The following is a 24,577-nucleotide window of genomic DNA, read 5'->3' as shown; positions in this document are numbered from 1 at the left end:
GGCGGCCGAGTGGTGATGAGGTGACCAACCAATGGAGACGCGCGGGGCGGGCGAGTGGTGATGAGGTGACCAACCGATGGCGACGCGCGGGGCGGCCGAGTGGCGATGAGGTGACCAACCGAGTGATGACGCACGGAGCGGCCGAGTGGTGAAGATGTGCACAACCGAGTGGCGACGCACGGGGCGGCCGAGTGAGGATGCACGAGGTGGCCGAGTGAATGACTACGTGTCCAGCCAAGTGGTGACGCGCGGGGCGGCCGTGTGGTAAAGGCATGCACAACCAAGAGGTGACGCGCGGAGCGGCCAAGTGGTGAAGACGTGCACAACCGACTGGCGACGTGCGGGACGGCCGAGAGAGGATGATCGAGGTGGCCGAGTGAAGGACTACGTGTCCATCCAAGTGGTGACGCGCAGGGCGGCCGTGTGTTGAAGGCATGCACAACCGAGAGGCGACGCGCGGAGCAGCCAAGTGGTGAAGACGTGCACAACCGAGTGGTGACGTGCGGGATGGCCGAGTGAGGATGCTCGAGGTGGCCGAGTGAAGGAATGCGTATCCAGCCAAGTGGTGATGCGCGGGGTGGCCGAGTGACGACGCGTGGCGTGGCCAGGTGACGACGCGCGGGGCAGCCGAGTGAAAGATTGCGTGTCCAGCCAAGTGGCTGAAATTGTCTTCGAAGGAGTTAGCCAGATACTTTCGAAGCTAATGCAGTGATGAGGTTGATGTAGTGTGGTTGCGATGCAACAAGACCGGCGTGACAACTGGGTTTGAGTAGGAATGAAGATGGCGCGCAGAGCGTCCTGGGTGATTATAAAACTTGTCAAAGTGGCGGATTGAATGTGCTTGTTGAAGTGAAGGATCTTACTGGTGATGAAGTCTCGACCACTCAGGAGAGTGTCATTCCAAATGAGATGCAGTCCCCGAGTGCGGCGTAGCCCCCGAGCGTACTACAGGCTTCGACAATGGATATGTCGGAATACGAGAAATATAGTTTTGAATGGATGATTTGCAATTCATCGAGTCGGACTCGGGTAAAGATGAGGAGAAGCTTCCGAGTGATGCTCGAAAGAGGCAAACTCGCAAAGGAGTGAAGTGTGAAGTTTGATTATAAAAGGGACATATCTGTCTCATGCCTGATGAGGTATATATTATTGATACGATGAAGAGGATTCCGCAGAGGGGTTGACCGGATGTGTTTGAAGTCAACAGAGCGACAAGGTCGGTGTTGTGGTGCGCTGGGACCGGTATAGTGACCAAGTCCGAGCAGCGATGAAGTTGGCGCATAGGGCCGTCGATTGATCGTGTAACTTGTGTAAAAAACGACACAAGCCAACGAAATAATTTCTCGAGGAAATTTGATGTGTGCTGAAATGATTTGTGTGAATAACACCCATAGACACCCGCTGGGAGTGCAAGGGGCTTGCTGGTTAACCAGCAAGAGTTTGAAAGAGCGAAGGATCCATTCGAACTTGTTGAAGCGATGGATCCGATTGAACTCATTGGAATAATGGCTCAAATAAAACGAAATGTAGTGTTTCGACTAAGTTGCAGCCCCGGAGGACCGATGCAAACTCAAAATGAAGAACGACACATGGTGTTCGTGAATGATGTATGCGAAAAAATGGAAGTTGGACTCGGGAGTCACATAACCAGTACTAAGCAAGTATGAGAAAATAAGCAGCCGAGCGTAGAGGTACACTCGGTGGCGTGGCCTCCGAGTGAACGTGATGTGTGAATTACGGGACACTCGGGAAGACGGAAATAACAGAATGTAAAATGACTTAGCTGTCTGAAGGCGCGTGAGTGGCCGAGTGGTGACGAGGCGATGGTGACAGTCGACCTTCGTCTCGGTGTCCTTGCGGATAGGTATGGACCACACATTATACTTGTGATGCAGCTCCTTGAGTTAGAGGTTTGCTCTTGTCTGAGTCGGATTTTGGCTACTTAGGCGAGTCCTTGGACTGTAGCTAAGCCTCCGAGTGGTAGGCTTGCTCTCCACTCGGTAGGATTTCAAACTCTTTGGCGAGTACTGGACTGCAGCTAAGCCCCCGAGTGGGAGGTTTGCTCTGCACTCGGTAGGATTTTTTTTTTCAAACTTAGGCGATTATTGGACTGCAGCTAAGCCCCCGAGTGGGAGGTTTGCTCTCCACTCGGTAGGATTTTTTCAAACTTAGGCGAGTACTGGACTGCAGCTAAGCCCCCGAGTGGGAGGTTTGCCTCCACTTGGTAGGATTTCTTCAAACTTAGGCGAGTACTGGACTGCAGCTAAGCCCCCGAGTGGGAGGTTTGCTCTCCACTCGATAGGATTTTTTCAAACTTAGGCGAGTACTGGACTGCAGCTAAGCCCCCGAGTGGGAGGTTTGCTCTCCACTCGGTAGGATTTTTTCAAACTTAGGCGAGTACTGGACTGCAGCTAAGCCCCCGAGTGGGAGGTTTGCTCTCCACTCGGTAGGATTTTTTCAAACTTAGGCGAGTACTGGACTGCAGCTAAGCCCCTGACTGGGAGGTTTGCTCTCCACTCGGTAGGATTTTTTGAACTTAGGTGAAACAGATTCACAGCTAAGCCCCCGAGTGAGAGGCTGACTCATCACTCGATAGGATTTCTTGAACTTAGGCGAAAAAGATTCGCCGCTAAGCCCCCGAGTGAGAGGCTGACTCATCACTCGGTAGAATTTCTTGAACTTAGACGAAAAAGATTCGCAGCTAAGTCACCCACTTGGGGGATGCCGAGTGGTGATGAGGTGACCAACCGAGTGGCGACGCGCGGGGCGGCCGAGTGGTTGTGAGGTGACCAATCGAGTGGCGACGCGCGGGGCGGCCGAGTGGTTATGAGGTGACCAACCGAGTGGCGACGCGCGGGGCGGCCGAGTGGTGATGAAGTGACCAACCGATGGCGACGCGCGGGGCGGCCGAATGGTTATGAGGTGACCAACCGATTGGCGACGTGCGGAGCGGTCGAGTGGTGATGAGGTGACCAACCGATGGCGACGGGCGGGGCGGCCGAATGGTTATGAGGTGACCAACCGATTGGCGACGCGCGGGGCGGCCGAGTGGTGATGAGGTGACCAACCGGTGGCGACGCGCAGGGTGGCCGAGTGGTGATGAGGTGACCAACCGAGTGGCGACGCGCGGGGCGGCCGAGTGGTGATGAGGTGACCAACCGATGGCGACGCGCGGGGCGGCCGAGTGGTTATGAGGTGACCAACCGATGGCGACGCGCGGGGCGGCCGAGGTGGTGATGAGGTGACCAACAGATGGCGACGCGCAGGGCGGCCGAGTGGTGATGAGGTGACCAACCGATGGCGACGCGCGGGGCGGCCGAGTGGTGATGAGGTGACCAACCGAGTGGCGACGCGCGGGGCGGCCGAGTGGTGATGAGGTGACCAACCGATGGCGACGCGCGGGGCGGCCGAGTGGTTATGAGGTGACCAACCGATGGCGACGCGCGGGGCGGCCGAGTGGTGATGAGGTGACCAACCGATGGCGACGCGCGGGGCGGCCGAGTGGTGCGCATGGCGTCCGAGTGAAGTAGACGCGTTCCACAGGGTAATGATGCGTGTGGTGTCCGAGTGAGTAGACGTGTCTCATGGAGTGATGACTGACAAGAAAATGTCCAGTCGAGTGCGATGCACGGGGTGGCTGAGTCGGAAAAGTTGACGAAGGCGTGTCCAGCTGAACGATGGCGTGCGGGCGGCCGAGTGACGCTGGCGTGTGGGTGGCCGAGTCCACGTCCAACACATTGAAGGATTGGCCCCCACGTTCAACGCATTGAAGGCGTTCCCCCACGCCCAGAATCTGCACGCCCGATTTGCATGCAAGAGGCATTACTGCTAATTAGCAAGAGTTAAAATCCCGTTATGCATGCTAGGGACGTTTCCCTTTTCCCGCGGCCATCTATTCCCTGCATGCAGGAAATGAATGGGATGGAATTAAGATTAGGAAGAAAGAGGAAGGTAGGGCTGGGCTCCCTTGTCGGCCACGGTGGCGGCCCGCTCATTGATCCAGCGCGAGGTGAGTCGGCCTGCGATAGATACGAGTACGGGGCGGCGTTCTCCTGTGAGGTTGCATAGGCAGAGCCTGAGACGATGCTGAGTCGATCTGGTGGCCGCGTCCTGCAGTCGACCGCTCGGAGGAGCGCCGTGGTCCGGGACGTGGCCAGTCCAAACTTCAACACCGCGTAGGGGCCGTGCGTCCGCTGCGGGGGTCGCTGTCGCGCAGTTGAGTTCAGGCGTGTACCGCGAAGGCCATCGTCGAGCTGTTGCCTTCACCGCATAGGTCGCTGTTGAAAGATCGATTGGAGAAAAGAGCTGTCGTGGTTGGGCTCATGGCCAGCATCCGTGCTCCCTTTTTTCCTTTTGTTTGATCTGTACAATAGCAATAACAATATCCCAGGTGATTGTTCATACAGGAAGAAAACCAACAGATTTGTTAGATTGTCGATGATCAATTGTAAAGAATAAAATAGTATGGAATGGGACTTCCTGATCCCTGTGTACGAAGAGTATCATGACTCCCTGTGAATGGAGTGATGTCCGAAACATCTTGGATCAGATCTTCCATTGATGATTGTTGATCGGCGGACGAACATTGAAGAAAGAAAACCATTTGCATCATGGTTCGATAAACGCCATGCCCCAAGGTGGGCGCCAACTGTCGTGGGAACGATTCCGACAATAATAAGGTATAGCGTAACGGAGCATGATCTATCGAGATGCATATGGGTAACACAGTGGTTTTAGCGAGTTCGGGCCTCTCACGGTGGAGATAACAGCCCTACGTCTCGTGCTCCGGAGAGGCTTTGTATTATCTGAGTATGTATCTGGAGATTACAATGTGTGAGAGAAGGGAATGGATCCCATGCCTGAGCTAAGTCCTGAGACTAATGGTGAAACGAGAGAGAGGTGGAAGAAAAAAAACCCTTGTCTAGTGGTGGGGGTGGCTTATATAGAGTGCGCCACCCCCTCACCTCCTATGTTACAAAATGGGGCATGAATGCCATAATACCAGCCCACTACCAAGCCCTCACTATGAGAATGATGCCGACTGCTTTGCTGTCTGCTGGTCTTCGTATATCCGAGTGAGTCGTACGGTCGAGTGGATGGTATGCTGCTTGGTCGAGTGGATAGTATGCTGCTTGTCCGAGGGGATAGTATGCCTGTATAATATTTATCTGGACCCACATGTTGTGTGGACCCCATGCTTTATGATATTTCGACCATTCGTGGGCCTACCTATTATGTGTATCCCCAACACTAATAGTGCATTACAAGGTCCAAGTCTCCGCTGCCCTACTCCAGCATCCAAGGTGCTTGCTCTAACTTGGCAGTGTGATATCTGGTTGCATGTTGCATATGGTGTCTAGCTCGTATTGCTCCTAATTAGTGTAAACTGCATCTTCTTAGCTTACACATGATACATGTGAAGATGACACGCTTTCCTGTTTTTGGTACATACTATATCTGTCTATCACACCATGTTCTTACATGAAACTACTCTTCTTGTGTATCCTGCATCAGTCACTTATGATGGGACACCTTTAAGTTGGCAGTGTTATATTGGTTTGCGTCTTGAATATGATTTCTAGCATGTATTGCTTCTAGTTTGATGAACGCCACCTATGACGAGACAATTTTAACTTGGCAGAGTGATATTGACTGCACCTTCCATATGGTGTCTTGCAGTGTTTCTAATTTGTTGAAGTGCCTTCTGCTTAGTTACCACATCATAGGTGTGAATATGTCAAGTCGTCCATTTTTCGTACATATTCCATCCTCGTATCATGACTTTGCCTTTCATCACAGTAGTGTTCGTCAGTATCATGCATGAATGAGTTCTGAAGAGCGAATGATATTCCTTTTTCTTGTCGGTACGACCTCACAATGCAAAATCAATAAGCAGAAGGAAATTGGCAAGGCATTGGATGATGGTGGTCCTTCCGAGCAACTGAAACGGAGGTTCTCTACAGATTCTACTCTGCCATCCTCCCAATAAGATTCCCAAGACAATGCAAGGCTAGACAGTCAACGTAGCTGTGTAGATGATGAGCACATCTCCCCTACTCCACCATCACAGGTGCTTGCTCTAACTTGGCACTATTATATGTGGTTGCATGTTGCGTATGATGTCTAGCTTGTATTGCTTCTAACTTTGTTGAATTGCATCTGCTTACTTTACACATAATGCATGTGAATATGACATGTGTTCATGTTTCTACACCAGACTACTATTCTTGCATATCCCGCATCAGTCACTTATGATAAGGCACCTTTAAGTCGCCAGTGTGATATTGGTTGTGTCTTGCATATGATTTCTAGCATGTACTGCTTCTAATTTGTTGAAACGCCATACAGTTTGAACTTGGCAGAGTGATATTGGTTGCATCTTTCATATGGTGTCTAGCTTGCAGTGCTTCTAATTTGTTGAAATGCCTTCTTCTTAGTTACCACATCATAGGTGTGAATATGTCACACCATCCTGCTTTTCATACATATTCCATCCTCGCATCATGTGTTTGCCTTTCATCCAAGTAGTGTTCGTCAGTATCATGCATGAATGAGTTCTGAAGAGCGAATTTTATTCCTTTTTCTTATCGGTTTGACCTCACAATGCAAAATCATTACAGCTGAAGGAAATTAGTCCGACAGTGGATAATGGTGGTCCTTCGGAGCAACTCAAACAAGGGGTCTCTACAGATTCTACTCCGCCATCCTGCCAACAAGATTCGCAAGACAACACAAGGCTAGACAATCAACGTAGCTGTGTAGATGATGAGCACATCTCCCCTACTCCACCATCACAGGTGCTTGCTCTAACTTGACACTATTATATGTAGTTGCATGTTGCGTATGATGTCTAGCTTGTATTGCTTCTAACTTGAATTGCATATGCTTACTTTACACATAATGCATGTGAATATGACACGTGTTCCTATTTCTAGAACATACGTGTACATGATGAGCACATCTCCCCTACTCCACCATCATAGGTGCTTGCTCTTACTTGGAACTGTTATACGTGGTTGCGTTTTTCGTATGATGTCTAGTTTGTATTGCTTCTGATTATGTTGAATTGCATCTGCGTAGCTTACAACTTATACCTGCAATGATCACTTACCCATAAGACACATTTAACTTGGGACTGTGATGTAGGTTGCATCTTGCATTGTCTTCTAGCTTGTACTACTTCTAATTTCTTGAAATGGCTCTTATGATGAGACACTTTTTACCTGATAGAGTGATATTGGTTGCATGTTCATATGGTGCCTAGCTTTCATTTCTTCTAATTTTGTTGAAATGCCTTCCGCTTATTGTTTTTTCATACATATTTCATCCTCCTATCATACGTGTGAATATGAAACGCTGTCTTTTTTGTATATATTCCATCCTCCTATCCTGCGATTGCCTTACATCAAAGTAGTGTTTGTCTGTATCATGCATCAACCAGTTATGCAGAGCTAATTTTATTCATCTTCTTGTGGTTTTGACTTCATAAGGCAATATCAGAAAATAGGAAGGAAAAGAGTAAGTTCGGCGATGTTGGTGGTCCTCCACACCGACGCAAACAGAGACTCTCTAGATTTGCCACTGCTACTGCTAATGAAGTTGAAGTCCCAAGTCTACATGATGAGTTCATCTCCCGTACTCCACCATCGCAGGTGCTTGCTCTAAGTTGACAGTGTGATAATTGGTTTCATGTTGCATATGTTGTCTAGCCTGCATTTCTTCTATTTTGATTAAATTGCACCTGCTGAGTTTATACGTTATACATGTGCATATGACATGGCTTTCTGTGTCTAGAATACACTGCATCTATCTATCATACCATGTTCTTACATCAAAGTACTGCTCTTGTGTATCCTGCATCAGTCACTCATGATTGGACGCTTCTAACATGGCAGTTTGATAGTGGTTGCATCTTGCATTGATTTCTACGTTGCACTGCTTCTAATTTTTCGAATTGCCACTTATGACAAGACACTTTTAACTTGGCAGAGTAATATTGGTTGCATCTTTCATATGGTGTCTAGCTTGCATTACTTCTATTTTCTTGAAAATCCTTCTGCTTAGTTTGCACATCGTAGCTGTGAATATGTCATGCCGTACGTCCTGTTTTTCTTACATATTCCATCCTCATACGGTTGTCTTACATCAAAGTATTGCTTGTCTGTATCATGCATCAATGAGTTCTGAAGAGTGATTTTATTCTTTTGTGTTGTGGGTACAGCTTGACATGGCAAATTCAAAAAAGAGCAAGGAAAATAATATAGTAGGGAGTGTTGTTACTCGTCGGGTGAAACGGAAAAGGTTCTGCCATCGAGATTCTGCTGGTACTTATAATGCAGTAGAAGGTCCAAGTCCACCGGCTAAATCTACAAACACAGTATCACCTGCTCCACCAGCTGAAGCATCCGCTTCAACTGTACCAGCATCTCAACCAGTTACTCATTCGTTTGCTTCGGAACTGGCCAGTTCCCAAGCTGCCTTCACACCTAACACTACTTCCGAAGCACTGCTGACACAACAGGACTTGGCAAGATCAGATGAACCTCATGAGCATCAACACCAAGATGGTACCTGACTGAGTCAAGTTGCAGTTGCATGCTCCTTTATATGTACTCTCACAGTTTGATGTACACTAACACTTTCCATATTCGTTGTCGAACTAGCACCACGGCGCAAGCGGAAACAGACATTAGGGATAATGCTTGATAGATTAACAAAATCTAAAGGAGGAAGAATGGAGATCCATTTTGAGGCAGGTTTAAAAAGGTCAGGTGATGCTACAGGGTCAGCCAAGTTAGTATCAGAGGCAGCCGTTGCCGTTAGGTGTCATGCACGTATCCTCCCAACGTGGATCTAGCACAAGAATGAGAAAGACAATACTCAGTTTAGCACCTTCCTTGACCATTTATCCGTAAGTAATGTTATTCATCACAATTAGTAATATTGTCTTGCTCTGTCCCATACTTTCTAGCTTCCTCCTAATAAGACTTACATTCTTTTTTCAACATATGAGGTTCAAGTTGGATCTGAAAGATGATGCAACTAGACAAGCATGCACTCATGTTTTTCAGTCTGCACTACGACAGTATTGGTACCACCTTAGAAAATCTCACTTTGAAGGCAAGGCTAACAATGAAATCGCCCAAACATCTCCAGTGGAATATATTACAGATGAAGACTGGACAACCCTCGTTAAACATTGGTCTGATCCAAAGTATCAGGTAGGCTATATGTATTTGATCAGACCACATATTGAACTTGTATTTATGTATGTGCCTTACAAGTGTATCTTCTTCTAGGCTAACTGTTTGAAGAACAAAACCAACCGTTCTAAAGTGAAATTCCAACAGACCACAGGATCTCGTAGCTATATTGCACACTGCGAGGCTCTTGTAAATAGCTGCTACTTCCTTCTTTTTTTGTGCCATATTATCGTATCTATATTGACTTGTTCCAAATACAGAGGAAATCCCGTGCGGACCAAAAAGAACCTGAACCGAATGCAGTGCAAATCTTCAAGGATTGCCACACCAGCAAGATGAAGGGCATGAGCACACCAGTTCAAGCCGCTGTTGTAAGTCCTTACTCCTCCTGCCTTGAACTGATTGGTACTGTGATGTGTTCATTTAACTACTTGGTTTGCAGCCAATGTCAGTTACTCTAGTTCACTTTTATTCACAGTTGTCTTAACATATCATTTCACCTTACATGGTTTAAAAGAGATGAAGGATATTCTTTTGGTCTTGATCTGTAATCTAGTTGTTATGTTCACGTGCGCACACAATGATAAAATAGCCTGTTTGTTTTATATCTGTTTGCCCATGATATGAATGATGTCATACTATGTTCATCCTACTTTAAACCATGTCTCTTTATCCTTAGATGTCAACGAATGTGAGGAAATAGACAATACAGTAGGCATGCTACATGGACATATGTTCCGAAAGTGATTTTATTATGTAGTTGGCACTACAATACATGCTAATGTATTACAGTAGTTCACCAAAATAAGTTATGTATAAACGTTTAACCTACTTTGTTTGTTTTTGTCTCATTAGTAACTTATCTGGTACACTAATCTACAAGTTCAAACTTTCAGGAAGCTATGGAACAAATGATTGAACAGCCACAACCACCTGAAGGTGACGAGGCTACTACAGGCACAATGTCACCTCTTGCTGCAGTGCATTAGTATCTCTCCACTAACAGTGCAAAAAGCACCTTCCTGCGTAATTCTGGGTTGGTTGTCAAGGTAACCTCGTCCAAATCGCCTACTGAACAAAATCTTCTTGCTAGACAGAGTGATATATCTGTGCTCCAGACACAAGTCCAATCCCTAATGGACGTTGTTTCGGAAACAAGAATAGTGGTTGAGAAATGTCGTCAAGATATGAATGGTTTTGAAACCAGACTATCAGACATTCGCTTCGTTGTTCAAGAGCAATGGCGGAAAAAGGTGGAGATCGTGCTGCTCCATCAGATTCTACAGCCTGAAACATTAGCACTCAGGTCAAATGATATGTGCTTCTATACATCTGATGGTGCTTTTATCTGGAAGGACTGTAAACTTTATGCCAACAGGCCTTTTGTTGTATGGTTGGAATTTATTTTGTTGTGATACAACATTTATGATGCTGCCTCAGGCTGCAGTAATTACGACGCTATTTTTGTATAGTGTAGGTTTATCTTAGTAATGTATTCGGCCGTAAAGCTTCGTAGGAGCCCAACATGCCAACATTCGTCGGGCCCATTCCAATTGGGCTAAAAACGATTACGGGCCGAAATTGGCATGTAGCCCACTAAAAATATCTGGGCCTAAATCAGCATAAGCTTTCATATTTTTCTGGTAGGCATGTGCCCATAGTGGGCCTTTAACAGGCCTAAACATAATTTGGGCCCTCAGTAAAAATAGGTCGTTTACAGGTGTAAATATCTCGAGCCCATAAAATACATGGGCCTTTAATAGACCAAAAGTGAGATTGGGCCCTGATTGTGCTAAATAACCCACTGGACTTTAACATGCTGAAATTCGGACGGGCCATAAATGTGCCGACCTAATACACGGGCCTTTAACAGGCCGGAACTTCGGTCGGGCTAGATTATCGTCATTTTTATATGGGCCGTTAATGGGCCCGATATGACATTGGGCCACATATGGCCCATGGTTTAGGTCCGGCGTTAACAGGCCGAAAATGACAACAGGTCGAAAGTGGCCCAAAGCTATAGTGGGCCTCTAATAGGCCGAATGTCAGACATGGCCGAATATGACCCAAATCCTTCACGGTCGTTTATGGGCCGAAAGTTTTGATGGCCCGTAAATGGGCCCAAATGAAGCCGGACCTTTAACAGGCCGGAAATACACCGGGCCGTAATTCGGCCCAATTACTTAGCGGACTGTTAACGGGCCAAAAGTGACCATGGGCCGCGTTGATGACAAGTTTAGGACAGACCGTTGACGGGCCGATTTGATAGAGAATGTTGGGCCTTTAGCTGGGCCGGCCCATTATGGTCGGCAAAATCTAGTGGGCCTTTAGCTGGGCCGGCCCATTGTGGTCCACAAAATCTTATGGGCCTTTAGCGGGGCCGACCCATTATGGTCTGCAAAATCGTGTGAGCCTTTAGCTGGGCCGGCCCATTATGGTCCGCTAAATTTTGTGGGCCTTTAGCTGGGCCGGCCCATTATGGTCTGCTAAATCTTATGGGCCTTCGGTTGGGCCGGCCCATTTAATCTTTGTGGGCCACTTTTGGGCCGGTCCACGTGTCAACATATCATAGGCCACGCTCGACCGTTGGATGAGTGACACCTGTGCCAACGCGGAGCTGACACGTGGATCCGTCAGCCAATGAGAATTTTACACGTGGAAAATCGGCATTGGTCGTGGCTGTTAACGGGTTATCGGATCCAAAATCCGACCCGATAGCTTAACGACATTTTGTTATGGTGGATGCCATGTGTCGGTCACCCTTGACGAAAGCACTTCTGTGACGCTTGATTTATCGTCATGGAAGTGGACACTTCCGTGATGATAATTTTGGCAATGTCATGGAACACTTCTATGACAGCACAGGTATGACTATCTTGATTCTGTCATAAATTTGTCATGGATGTACATGCATGACAGAAAACGCGACCTATTGTGACAAACGCGTATCATCACGGAAGTGTATTTTTTTGTAGTGCTGATAGGAGTCACACGTATCTCGTTCTTAGGGTACACCGGATGGGCAAGACGTCGGGTTGGCTGAGACCCTGGTTGCCCAGGGGGTGCCGGACATCGCCCGGTTTGGACCAACACTCATGTGGAGCATTGGCCCGGGGGTTGATTAAGAGTCCTTGGGTGCTAGCCGGTCCCTATGCAAGTTTTTAGTTGTTATTAGACAAATGGTAAAACCAATGTTGGTCCTTGTTGGAAGAGTTTTATTCAAAGTGAACTGTCAAGAGGGCCCCATACCCATCACCGTGTTAGGGACGCAAAATCAAGGAACATAACACCGGTAGGACGGAAACTAGGACGGCAAGAGTGGAACAAAACACTAGGCATAAGGCCGAGCCTTCCACCCTTTACCAAGTATATATATGCATTAATCAAATAAGAGATATTGTGATATCCCATGATATCCATGATATCCATGTCCCAACATGGAAGAACGTGCAACTGCACCTGCAACTAGCAACGCTATAAGAGGGGCTGAGCAAAGCGGTAACATAGCCAAACAACGGTTTGCTTGGAAGTGCGAAAAGGTTATAGGCTTATCATGGCAATTTGGGTGGCTTGATAGACAAGTGGTAGGTGGCGCGACATAGCGATGGCATCGAGACAACTAGCATAGCAAAGTTAGCAATGGTATCCAAGGTGACGGTCATCTTGCCTGAAATCCCGCTAGGAATAAGACCGAATCCATAAAGTAGATGAACCAACATAGTCGAACGTATCCTCACAATCGCAATGTAACCGGAACCATCAAGGAGAAGCAATACCGGAAAGAAGCAATCAACATAGTAAACAACCATCACATGAACATGGCATGTTGCACAACCAAGTATGATGCATGACCGGTTTAAAGAGGCATGGCATGGCAAAGTGAAACAAACAATACTACACATTAAGTGGGGCTCAATATGTAACAAGTTGCATATTGATGAAACACCACATTCAAATATTTAGTTAGCTCTCGTTTATGCTACTCAACAAGTTTAAATGTTCTTAACATGGCAAGAGGTGAAGCATAACAAAACTACACCATCTAAGCAGTTTAAATGGGGTCGGAAATAACAAACAACAAATCCGGAAAATCCCCATGTGCATATTTTGGATTTGCTACTATTCTTCCCTAAACCATATTTTAGAGTTGTTAAACATGCAAAGTAATGCCACCATGTTAATCTATGCATTTTTCTAAGCAAGTTACATGTATAATTTATTTAATTCAGAGCTACAGTTATTTATTTATGAAATAAACCATTTTAACAAGTCATTTAAGAAAATTAATGCAAACATCAAGTTAGACATTTTTAACATGCATGAAAGCAGCATATTATGAAACTAGATGAAATTCTAAGAATTTTACATAGATAAAACATTTTAATATGATGCACGGTTCATGAGTTATTATACGCATGAACATGGAGGGTTTTTCTATAAAACTATAAACTCTGGATAATTACAGAAATTCGCAGAGCCTAAAAAAACCTATACGGGCCGAATCTGGCAGGCTGGCCCAACAGTAAAAAAGGAGGGCGTTGGGGTCACCTCATCCATGGGCTTGGCACGGTGGGTGGAGGAGGAAGCAGCAGGCCGGATCTGAAGGTGGGCCTTGGCGGGGCTGGGCCGACGCGCTGCTGGCCCACGCGGCGAGCGAGGCTGGGCACGATCAACGCGGATGGGACGAGCGAGGCGCATCTGCATGCTCCTCCTCTCGAACAGAGGCAGAGGAGGCGCATGTTGAGGCGCGGCTCCATCCCGGGGTCTGGGCACCGGCGTCGGAGCAAAGCAGGGAGATGGAGGTCGACGACGCTGGTGGTCTTCAGTGCGGGCAGGCGCTGAAGGAAATATGCCCTAGAGGCAATAATAAAGTTATTATTTATTTCCTTATTTCATGATAAATGTTTATTATTCATGCTAGAATTGTATTAACCGGAAACATAATACATGTGTGAATACATAGACAAACATAGTGTCACTAGTATGCCTCTACTTGACTAGCTCGTTGATCAAAGATGGTCAAGTCTCCTAACCATAGACATGAGTTGTCATTTGATTAACGAGATCACATCATTAGGAGAATGATGTGATTGACTTGACCCATTCCGTTAGCTTAGCACTTGATCGTTTAGTTTGTTGCTATTGCTTTCTTCATGACTTATACATGTTCCTATGACTATGAGATTATGCAACTCCAGTTTACCGGAGGAACACTTTGTGTGCCACCAAACGTCACAACGTAACTGGGTGATTATAAAGGTGCTCTACAGGTGTCTCCAAAGGTACTTGTTGGGTTGGCGTATTTCGAAATTAGGATTTGTCACTGATTGTCGGAGAGGTATCTCTGGGCCCACTCGATAATGCACATCACTATAAGCCTTGCAAGCATTGCAACTAATGAGTTAGTTGCAGGATGATGTATTACGGAACGAGTAAAGAGACTTGCCGGTAACGAGATTGACTAGGTATTGAGATACCGACGATCGAATCTCGGGCAACTAACATACCGATGACAAAGGGAACAGCGTATGTTGTTATGCGATCTGACTGATAAAGATCTTCGTAGAATATGTAGAAGCCAATATGGGCATCCAGGTCCCGCTATTGTTTATTGACTAGGGAGGTGTCTCGGTCATGTCTACATAGTTCTCAAACCCGTAGGGTCCTCATACTTAACGTTCGTTGACGATATAGTACTATATGAGTTATGTATGTTGATGACCGAATGTTGTCCGGAGTCTGGGGTGAGGTCACGGACACGACGAGGAACTCCGAAATGGTCCGGAGATAAAGTTTGATATATGGGATAATAGTGTTTGGTCACTGGAAGGGTTCCGAAAATCACCGGAAGGGGTTCTGGATGTTTCCCGAAATGTTTGGGTACGAGAACACTTTATTTGGGCCAAAGGGGAAAGCCCACAAGGTTTTTGGAAAGCGCAAAAGGAAGTATTGCAGAGTCCAGGGGCCAGACGCGAGGGTCCCTGGCGTCTGGGTCCAGAGGCCGGGAACCCTGGCGTCTGGCCCTTGAGTTCGAGAAGGACTCTTGCCTTTCGGGTGAAACCGGCTTTGTGGAGGCTTTTACTCCAAGTTTCGACCCCAAGGCTCAACATATAAATAGAGGGGTAGGGCTAGCACCCATGATACATCAAGAAACACCAAGTCGTGTGCCGGCAACCCCGTCTCCTCTAGTTTATCCTCCATCATAGTTTTCGTAGTGCTTAGGTGAAGCCCTGCGAAGATTGTTCTTCACCAACAACGTCACCACACCGTCGTGCTGCCAGAACTCATCTACTACTTCGCCCCTCTTGCTGGATCAAGAAGGCGAGGACGTCACCGAGCCGAACGTGTGCAGAACTTGGAGGTGCTGTGCTTTCGGTGCTTGGATCGGTCGGATCGTGAAGACGTACGACTACATCAACCGCGTTGATATAACGCTTCTGCTTACGGTGTACGAGGGTACGTAGACAACACTCTCCCCTCTCGTTGCTATGCTTCACCATGATCTTGCGTGTGCGTAGGAACTTTTTGAAATTACTACGTTACCCAACAGTGGCATCCGAGCCAAGTTTTATGCGTAGATGTTATATGCACGAGTAGAACACAAGTGAGTTGTGGGTGATACAAGTCATACTGCTTACCAGCATGTCACACTTTGGTTCGGCGCTGTTGTTGGATGAAGCGGCCCGGACCGATATTACGTGTACGCTTATGCGAGACTGGTTCTACCGACGTGCTTTGCACACAGGTGGCTGGCGGGTGTCAGTTTCTCCAACTTTAGTTGAACCGAGTGTGGCTACGCCCGGTCCTTGCGAAGGTTAAAACAACACCAACTTGACAAACTATCGTTGTGGTTTTGATGCGTAGGTAAGAACGGTTCTTACTAAGCCCATAGCAGCCACGTAAAACTTGCAACAACAAAGTAGAGAATGTCTAACTTGTTTTTGCAGGGCATGTTATGATGTGATATGGTCAAGACATAATGCTAAATTTTATTGTATGAGATGATCATGTTTTGTAACCGATTTATCGGCAACTGGCAGGAGCCATATGGTTGTCGCTTTATTGTATGCAATGCAAACGCCCTGTAATGCTTTACTTTATCACTAAGCGGTAGCGATAGTCGTAGAAGCATAAGTTGGCGATACGACAATGATGCTATGATGGAGATCAAGGTGTCGCACCGGTGACGATGGTGATCATGAAGGTGCTTCGGAGATGGAGATCACAAGCACAAGAAGATGATGGCCATACCATATCACTTATATTGATTGCATGTGATGTTTATCTTTTATGAATCTTATCTTGCTTTGTTTGACGGTAGCATTATAAGATGATCTCTCACTAAATTTCATGATAAAAGTGTTCTCCCTGAGAATGCATCGTTGCCAAAGTTCATCGTGCCCAAACACCACGTGATGATCGGGCGTGATAAGCTCTACGTCCATCTACAACGGGTGCAAGCCAGTTTTGCACATGCAGAATACTCAGGTTAAACTTGACGAGCCTAGCATATGCAGATATGGCCTCGGAACATTGAGACCGAAAGGTCAAGCGTGAATCATATAGTAGATATGATCAACATAATGATGTTCACCATTGAAAATTGTTGGGTTTGGTAGTAATTTGAAAAAAATTCCTACGCACACGCAAGATCATGGTGATGCATAGCAACGAGAGGGGGAGAGTGTGATCTACGTACCCTTGTAGATCGACAACGGAAGTGTTAACTTGGTTGATGTAGTCGTACGTCTCCACGGCCCGACCGATCAAGCACCGAAACTACGGCACCTCCGAGTTCTAGCACACGTTCAGCTCGATGACGATCCCCGGACTCCGATCCAGCAAAGTGTCGGGGAAGAGTTCCATCAGCACGACGGCGTGGTGACGATCTTGATGTACTACCGTAGCAGGGCTTCGCCTAAGCACCGCTACAATATTATCGAGGACTATGGTGGAAGGGCGCACCGCACACGGCTAAGAATATGATCACGTGGATCAACTTGTGTGTCTAGGGGTGCCCCTTGCCTCCGTATATAAAGGATCCAAGGGGGGGGGGTGCGGCCGGCCCTAGTAGGAGGCGCGCAGGAGGAGTCCTACTCCTACCGGGAGTAGGACTTCCATCCCTTTCCTTGTCCAAGTAGGAGAGGGGGAAGGAGAGAAGAAAAAGGGGGGGCGCCGCGCCTCCCTCCTTGTCCAATTCAGACTAGGGGGAGAGGGGCCGCGTGGCCTACCCTGGCAGCCCCTCCTCTTCTCCACTTTAGGCCCATGAGGCCCATTAACCCCCCGGGGGGTTCCGGTAACCCCCCGGTGCTCCGGTTTTATCCGAAACTTCCCCGGAACACTTCCGGTGTCCGAATATAGCCGTCCAATATATCAATATTTATGTCTCGGCCATTTCGAGACTCCTCGTTATGTCCGTGTTCACATCCGGGACTACGAACCAACTTCGGTACATCAAAACTCATAAACTCATAATATAACTGTCATCGAAACATTAAGCGTGCGGACCCTATGGGTTCGAGCACAATGTAGAAATGACCGAGACATGTCTCCGGTCAATAACCAATAGCGGAACCTGGATGCTCATATTGGCTCCTACATATTCTACGAAGATCTTTTATCGGTTAGACCGCATAACAACATACGTTGTTCCCTTTGTCATCGGTATGTTACTTGCCCGAGATTCGATCGTCGGTATCTTAATACCTAGTTCAATCTCGTTACCGGCAAGTCTCTTTACTCGTTCCGTAATACATCATCTCGCAACTAACTCATTATTGCAGTGCTTGCAAGGCTTATGTAATGTGCATTACCGAGAGGGCCCAGAGATACCTCTCCGACAATCAGAGTGACAAACCTAATCTCGAAATACGCCAACCCAACATGTACCTTTAGAGACACCTGTAGAGAACCTTTATAATCACCCATTTACGTTGTGACGTTTGGTAGCACACAAAGTGTTCCTCCGGCAAACGGGAGTTGCATAATCTCATAGTCATAGGAACATGTATAAGTCATGAAGAAAGAAATAGCAACATACTAAACGATCGGGTGCTAAGCTAATGGAATGGGTCATGTCAATCAGATCATTCACCTAATGATGTGATCCCATTAATCAAATAACAACTCTTTGTTCATGGTTAGGAAACATAACCATCTTTGATTAATGAGCTAGTCAAGTAGAGGCATACTAGTGACACTTTGTTTGTCTATGTATTCACACATGTATTATGTCTCCGGTTAATACAATTCTAGCATGAATAATAAACATTTATCATGATATAAGGAAATAAATAATAACTTTATTATTGCTTCTAGGGCATATTTCCTTCAGTCTCCCACTTGCACTAAAGTCAATAATCTAGATTACACAGTAATGATTCTAACACCCATGCAACTTTGGTGCTGATCATGTTTTGCTCGTGGAAGAGGCTTAGTCAACGGGTCTGCAACATTCAGATCTGTATGTATCTTGCAAATCTCTATGTCTCCCACCTAGACTAGATCCCGGGTGGAATTGAAGCGTCTCTTGATGTGTTTGGTTCTCTTGTGAAATCTGGATTCCTTTGCCAAGGCAATTGCACCAGTATTTTCACAAAAGATTTTCATTGGACCCGATGCACTAGGTATGACACCTAGATCGGATATGAACTCCTTCATCCAGACTCCTTCATTTGCTGCTTCCGAAGCAGCTATGTACTCCACTTCACATGTAGATCCCGCTACGACGCTTTGTTTAGAACTGCACCAACTGACAGCTCCATCGTTTAATGTAAACACGTATCTGGTTTGCGATTTAGAATCGTCCGGATCAGTGTCAAAGCTTGCATCAACGTAACCTTTTACGATGAGCTCTTTGTCACCTCCATATATGAGAAACATATCCTTAGTCCTTTTCAGGTATTTCAGGATGTTCTTGACCGCTGTCCAGTGATCCACTCCTGGATCACTTTGGTACCTCCCTGCTAGACTTATGGCAAGGCACACATCAGGTCTGGTACACAGCATTGCATACATGATAGAGCCTATGGCTGAAGCATATGGAACATCTTTCATATTCTCTCTATCTTCTGCAGTGGTCGGGCATTGAGTCTTACTCAACTTCACACCTTGTAACACAGGCAAGAACCCTTTCTTTGCTTGATCCATTTTGAACTTTTTCAAAACTTTGTCAAGGTATGTGCTTTGTGAAAGTCCAATTAAGCGTCTCGATCTATCTCTATAGATCTTAATGCCTAATATGTAAGCAGCTTCACCGAGGTCTTTCATTGAAAAACTCTTATTCAAGTATCCCTTTATGCTATCCAGAAATTCTATATCATTCCCAATTAGTAATATGTCATCTACATATAATATCAGAAATGCTATAGAGCTCCCACTCACTTTCTTGTAAATACAGGCTTCTCCAAAAGTATGTATAAAACCAAATGATTTGATCACACTATCAAAGCGTTTATTCCAACTCCGAGAGGCTTGCACCAGTCCATAAATGGATCGTTGGAGCTTGCACACTTTGTTAGCTCCCTTTGGATCGACAAAACCTTCTGGTTGCATCATATACAACTCTTCTTCCAGAAATCCATTCAGGAATGCAGTTTTGACATCCATCTGCCAAATTTCATAATCATAAAATGCGGCAATTGCTAACATGATTCGGACAGACTTAAGCATCGCTACGGGTGAGAAGGTCTCATCGTAGTCAATCCCTTGAACTTGCCGAAAACCTTTTGAGACAACTCGAGCTTTGTAGACAGTAATATTACCGTCAGCGTCAGTCTTCTTCTTGAAGATCCATTTATTCTCAATTGCTTACCGATCATCGCGCAAGTCAACCAAAGTCCATACTTTGTTTTCATACATGGATCCCATCTCAGATTTCATGGCCTCAAGCCATTTTGCGGAATCTGGGCTCACCATCGCTTCTTCATAGTTCGTAGGTTCATCATGATCTAGTAGCATGACTTCCAGAACGGGATTACCGTACCACTCTGGCGCGGATCTTACTCCGGTTGATCTACGAGGTTCAGTAGTATCTTGTTCTGAAGTTTCATGATCATCATCATTAGCTTCCTCACTAACTGGTGTAGGTGTCACAGAAACAGTTTTCTGTGATGTACTACTTTCCAACAAGGGAGCAGGTATAGTTACCTCGTCAAGTTCTATTTTCCTCCCACTCACTTCTTTCGAGAGAAACTCCTTCTCCAGAAAGTTTCCGAACTTAGCAACAAAAGTCTTGCCTTCGGATCTGTGATAGAAGGTGTATCCAATAGTTTCCTTTAGATATCCTATGAAGACACATTTCTCCGATTTGGGTTCGAGATTATCAGGTTGAAGCTTTTTCACATAAGCATCGCAGCCCCAAACTTTCAGAAATGACAACTTTGGTTTCTTGCCAAACCATAGTTCATAAGGCGTCGTCTCAACGAATTTTGATGGTGCCCTATTTAACGTGAATGCGGCCGTCTCTAGAGCGTATCCCCAAAATGATAGCGGTAAATCAGTAAGAGACATCATAGATCGCACCATATCTAGTAAAGTACGATTACGACGTTCGGACACACCATTATGCTGTGGTGTTCCGGGTGGCGTGAGTTGTGAAACTATTCCATAATTTTTCAAATGTACACCAAACTCGTTACTCAAATATTCTCCTCCACGATCAGATCGTAGAAACTTTATTTTCTTGTTACGATGATTTTCAACTTCACTCTGAAATTCTTTGAACTTTTCAAACGTTTCAGACTTATGTTTCATTAAGTAGATATACCCATATCTGCTTAAGTCATCTGTGAAGGTGAGAAAATAATGATATCCGCCACGAGCCTCAATATTCATCGGACCACATACATCTGTATGTATGATTTCCAATAAATCTGTTGCTCTCTCCATAGTACCGGAGAACGGTGTTTTAGTCATCTTTCCCATGAGGCACGGTTCGCAAGTACCAAGTGATTCATAATCAAGTGGTTCCAAAAGTCCATCAGTATGGAGTTTCTTCATGCGCTTTACACCGATATGACCTAATTGGAAGTGCCACAAATAAGTTGCACTATCATTATCAACTCTACATCTTTTGGCTTCAACACTATGAATATGTGTGTCACTACTATCGAGATTCAATAAAAATAGACCACTCTTTAAGGGTGCATGACCATAAAAGATATTACTCATATAAATAGAACAACCATTATTCTCAGATTTAAGTGAGTAACCGTCTCGCATCAAACAAGATCCAGATATAATGTTCATGCTTAACGCTGGCACCAAATAACAATTATTTAGGTCTAATATTAATCCCGAAGGTAGATGTAGAGGTAGCATGCCGACTGCGATCACATCGACTTTGGAACCGTTTCCCACGCGCATCGTCACCTCGTCCTTAGCCAATCTTCGCTTAATCCGTAGTCCCTATTTCGAGTTGCAAATATTAGCAACAGAACCAGTATCAAATACCCAGGTGCTACTGCGAGCATTAGTAAGGTACACATCAATAACATGTATATCACATATACCTTTGTTCACCTTGCCATCCTTCTTATCCGCCAAATACTTGGGGCAGTTCCGCTTCCAGTGACCAGTCTGCTTGCAGTAGAAGCACTCAGTTTCAGGCTTAGGTCAGGTTTGGGTTTCCTCTCTTGAGTAGCAACTTGCTTGCCGTTCTTTTTTGAAGTTCCCCTTCTTCTTCCCTTTGCCCTTTTTCTTGAAACTAGTGGTCTTTTTGACCATCAACACTTGATGCTCCTTCTTGATTTCTACCTCCGCGGCTTTCAGCATTGCGAAGAGCTCGCGAATAGTCTTATTCATCCCTTGCATATTATAGTTCATCATGAAGCTCTTGTAGCTTGGTGGCAGTGATTGGAGAATTCTGTCAATGACGCAATCATCTGGAAGATTAACTCCCAATTGAATCAAGTTATTATTATACCCAGACATTTTGAGTATATGCTCACTGACAGAACTGTTCTCCTCCATCTTACAGCTATAGAACTTATTGGAGACTTCATATCTCTCAATCCGGGCATTTGCTTGAAATATTAACTTCAACTCCTGGAACATCTCATATGCTCCATGACGTTCAAAATGTCGTTGAAGTCCCGATTCTAAGCCGTAAAGCATGGCACACTGAACTATCGAGTAGTCATCAGCTTTGCTCTGCCAGACGTTCATAACATCTGGTGTTGCTCCAGCAGCAGGCCTGGCACCCAGCGGTGCTTCCAGGACGTAATTCTTTTGTGCAGCAATGAGGATAATCCTCAAGTTACGGACCCAGTCCGTGTAATTGCTACCATCATGTTTCAACTTTGCTTTCTCAAGGAACGCATTAAAATTCAACGGAACAACAACACGAGCCATCTATCTACAAACAAGCATAAACAAGCAAGATACTATCATGTACTAAGTTTCATGATAAATTTAGGTTCAATTAATTTACTTAAAGAACTCCCACTTAGATAGACATCCCTCTAATCCACTAAGTGATTACGTGATCCAAATCAACTAAACCATGTCCGATCATCATGTGAGATGGAGTAGTTTCATTGGTGAACATCACTATGTTGATCATATCTACTGTATGATTCACGCTCGACCTTTCGGTCTCCCTGTTCCGATGCCATATCTGTATATGCTTGGCTCGTCAAGTATAACCTGAGTATTCCGCGTGTGCATCTGTTTTGCACCCGTTGTATTTGAACGTAGAGCCTATCACACCCGATCACCACGTGGTGTCTCAGCACGAAGAACTTACGCAACGGTGCATACTCAGGGAGAACACTTCTTGATAATTAGTGAGAGATCATCTTATAATGCTACCGTCAATCAAAGAAAGATAAGATGCATAAAAGATAAACATCACATGCAATCAATATAAGTGATATGATATGGCCATCATCTTGTGCTTGTGATCTCCATCTTCGAAGCACCGTCGTGATCACCATCGTCACCGGCGCGACACCTTGATCTCCATCGTAGCATCGTTGTCGTCTCGCCAATCTTATGCTTCCATGACTATCGCTACCGCTTAGTGATAAAGTAAAGCATTACAGCGTGATTGCATTGCATACAATAAAGCGACAACCATATGGCTCCTGCCAGTTGCCGATAACTCGGTTACAAAACATGATCATCTCATACAATAAAATTTAGCATCATGTCTTGACCATATCACATCACAACATGCCCTGCAAAAACAAGTTAGACGTCCTCTACTTTGTTGTTGCAAGTTTTACGTGGCTGCTACGGGCTTAAGCAAGAACCAATCTTACCTACGCATCAAAATCACAACGATAGTTTGTCAAGTTGGTGCTGTTTTAACCTTCGCAAGGACCGGGCGTAGCCACACTCGGTTCAACTAAAGTTGGAGAAACTGTCACCCGCAAGCCACCTATGTGCAAAGCATGTCGGGAGAACCGGTCTCGCGTAAGCGTACGCGTAATGTCGGTCCGGGCCGCTTCGTCCAACAATACCGCCGAACCAAAGTATGACATGCTGGTAAGCAGTATGACTTATATCGCCCACAACTCACTTCTGTTCTACTCGTGCATATAACATCAACATATAAAACCTAGGCTCTGATGCCACGGTTGGGTTTCGTAGTAATTTCAAAAAAAATCTTACGCACACGCAAGATCATGGTGATGCATAGAAACGAGAGGGGGAGAGTGTGATCTACGTACCCTTGTAGATCGATAACGGAAGCGTTAACTTGGTTGATGTAGTCGTACGTCTCCACGGCCCGACCGATCAAGCACCGAAACTACGGCACCTCCGAGTTCTAGCACACGTTCAGCTCGATGACGATCCCCGCACTCCGATCCAGCAAAGTGTCGGGGAAGAGTTCCGTCAGCACGACGGCGTGGTGACGATCTTGATGTAGTACCGTAGCAGGGCTTCGCCTAAGCATCGCTACAATATTATCGAGGACTATGGTGGAAGGGGGCACCGCACACGGCTAAGAATATGATCACGTGGATCAACTTATGTGTCTAGGGGTGCCCCTTGCCTCCGTATATAAAGGACCCAAGGGGGGGTGCGGCCGGCCCTAGTAGGAGGCGCGCAGGAGGAGTCCTACTCCTACCGGGAGTAGGACTCCCCTCCCTTTCCTTGTCCAAGTAGAAGAGGGGGAAGGAGAGAAGATAAAGGGGGGGCGCCGCCCCTCCCTCCTTGTCCAATTCGGACTAGGGGGAGAGGGGGCGCGCGGCCTGCCCTGGCAGCCCCTCCTCTTCTCCACTTTAGGCCCATGAGGCCCATTAACCCCCCGGGGGGTTCCGGTAACCCCCCGGTGCTCCGGTTTTATTCGAACTTCCCCGGAACACTTCCGGTGTCCGAATATAGCCGTCCAATATATCAATCTTTATGTCTCGACCATTTCGAGA

This window comes from Triticum aestivum, chromosome 3A (assembly GCF_018294505.1).
Source record: "Triticum aestivum cultivar Chinese Spring chromosome 3A, IWGSC CS RefSeq v2.1, whole genome shotgun sequence".
Lineage (NCBI taxonomy): Eukaryota > Viridiplantae > Streptophyta > Magnoliopsida > Poales > Poaceae > Triticum > Triticum aestivum.
This window is presented reverse-complemented; position numbering follows the sequence as displayed.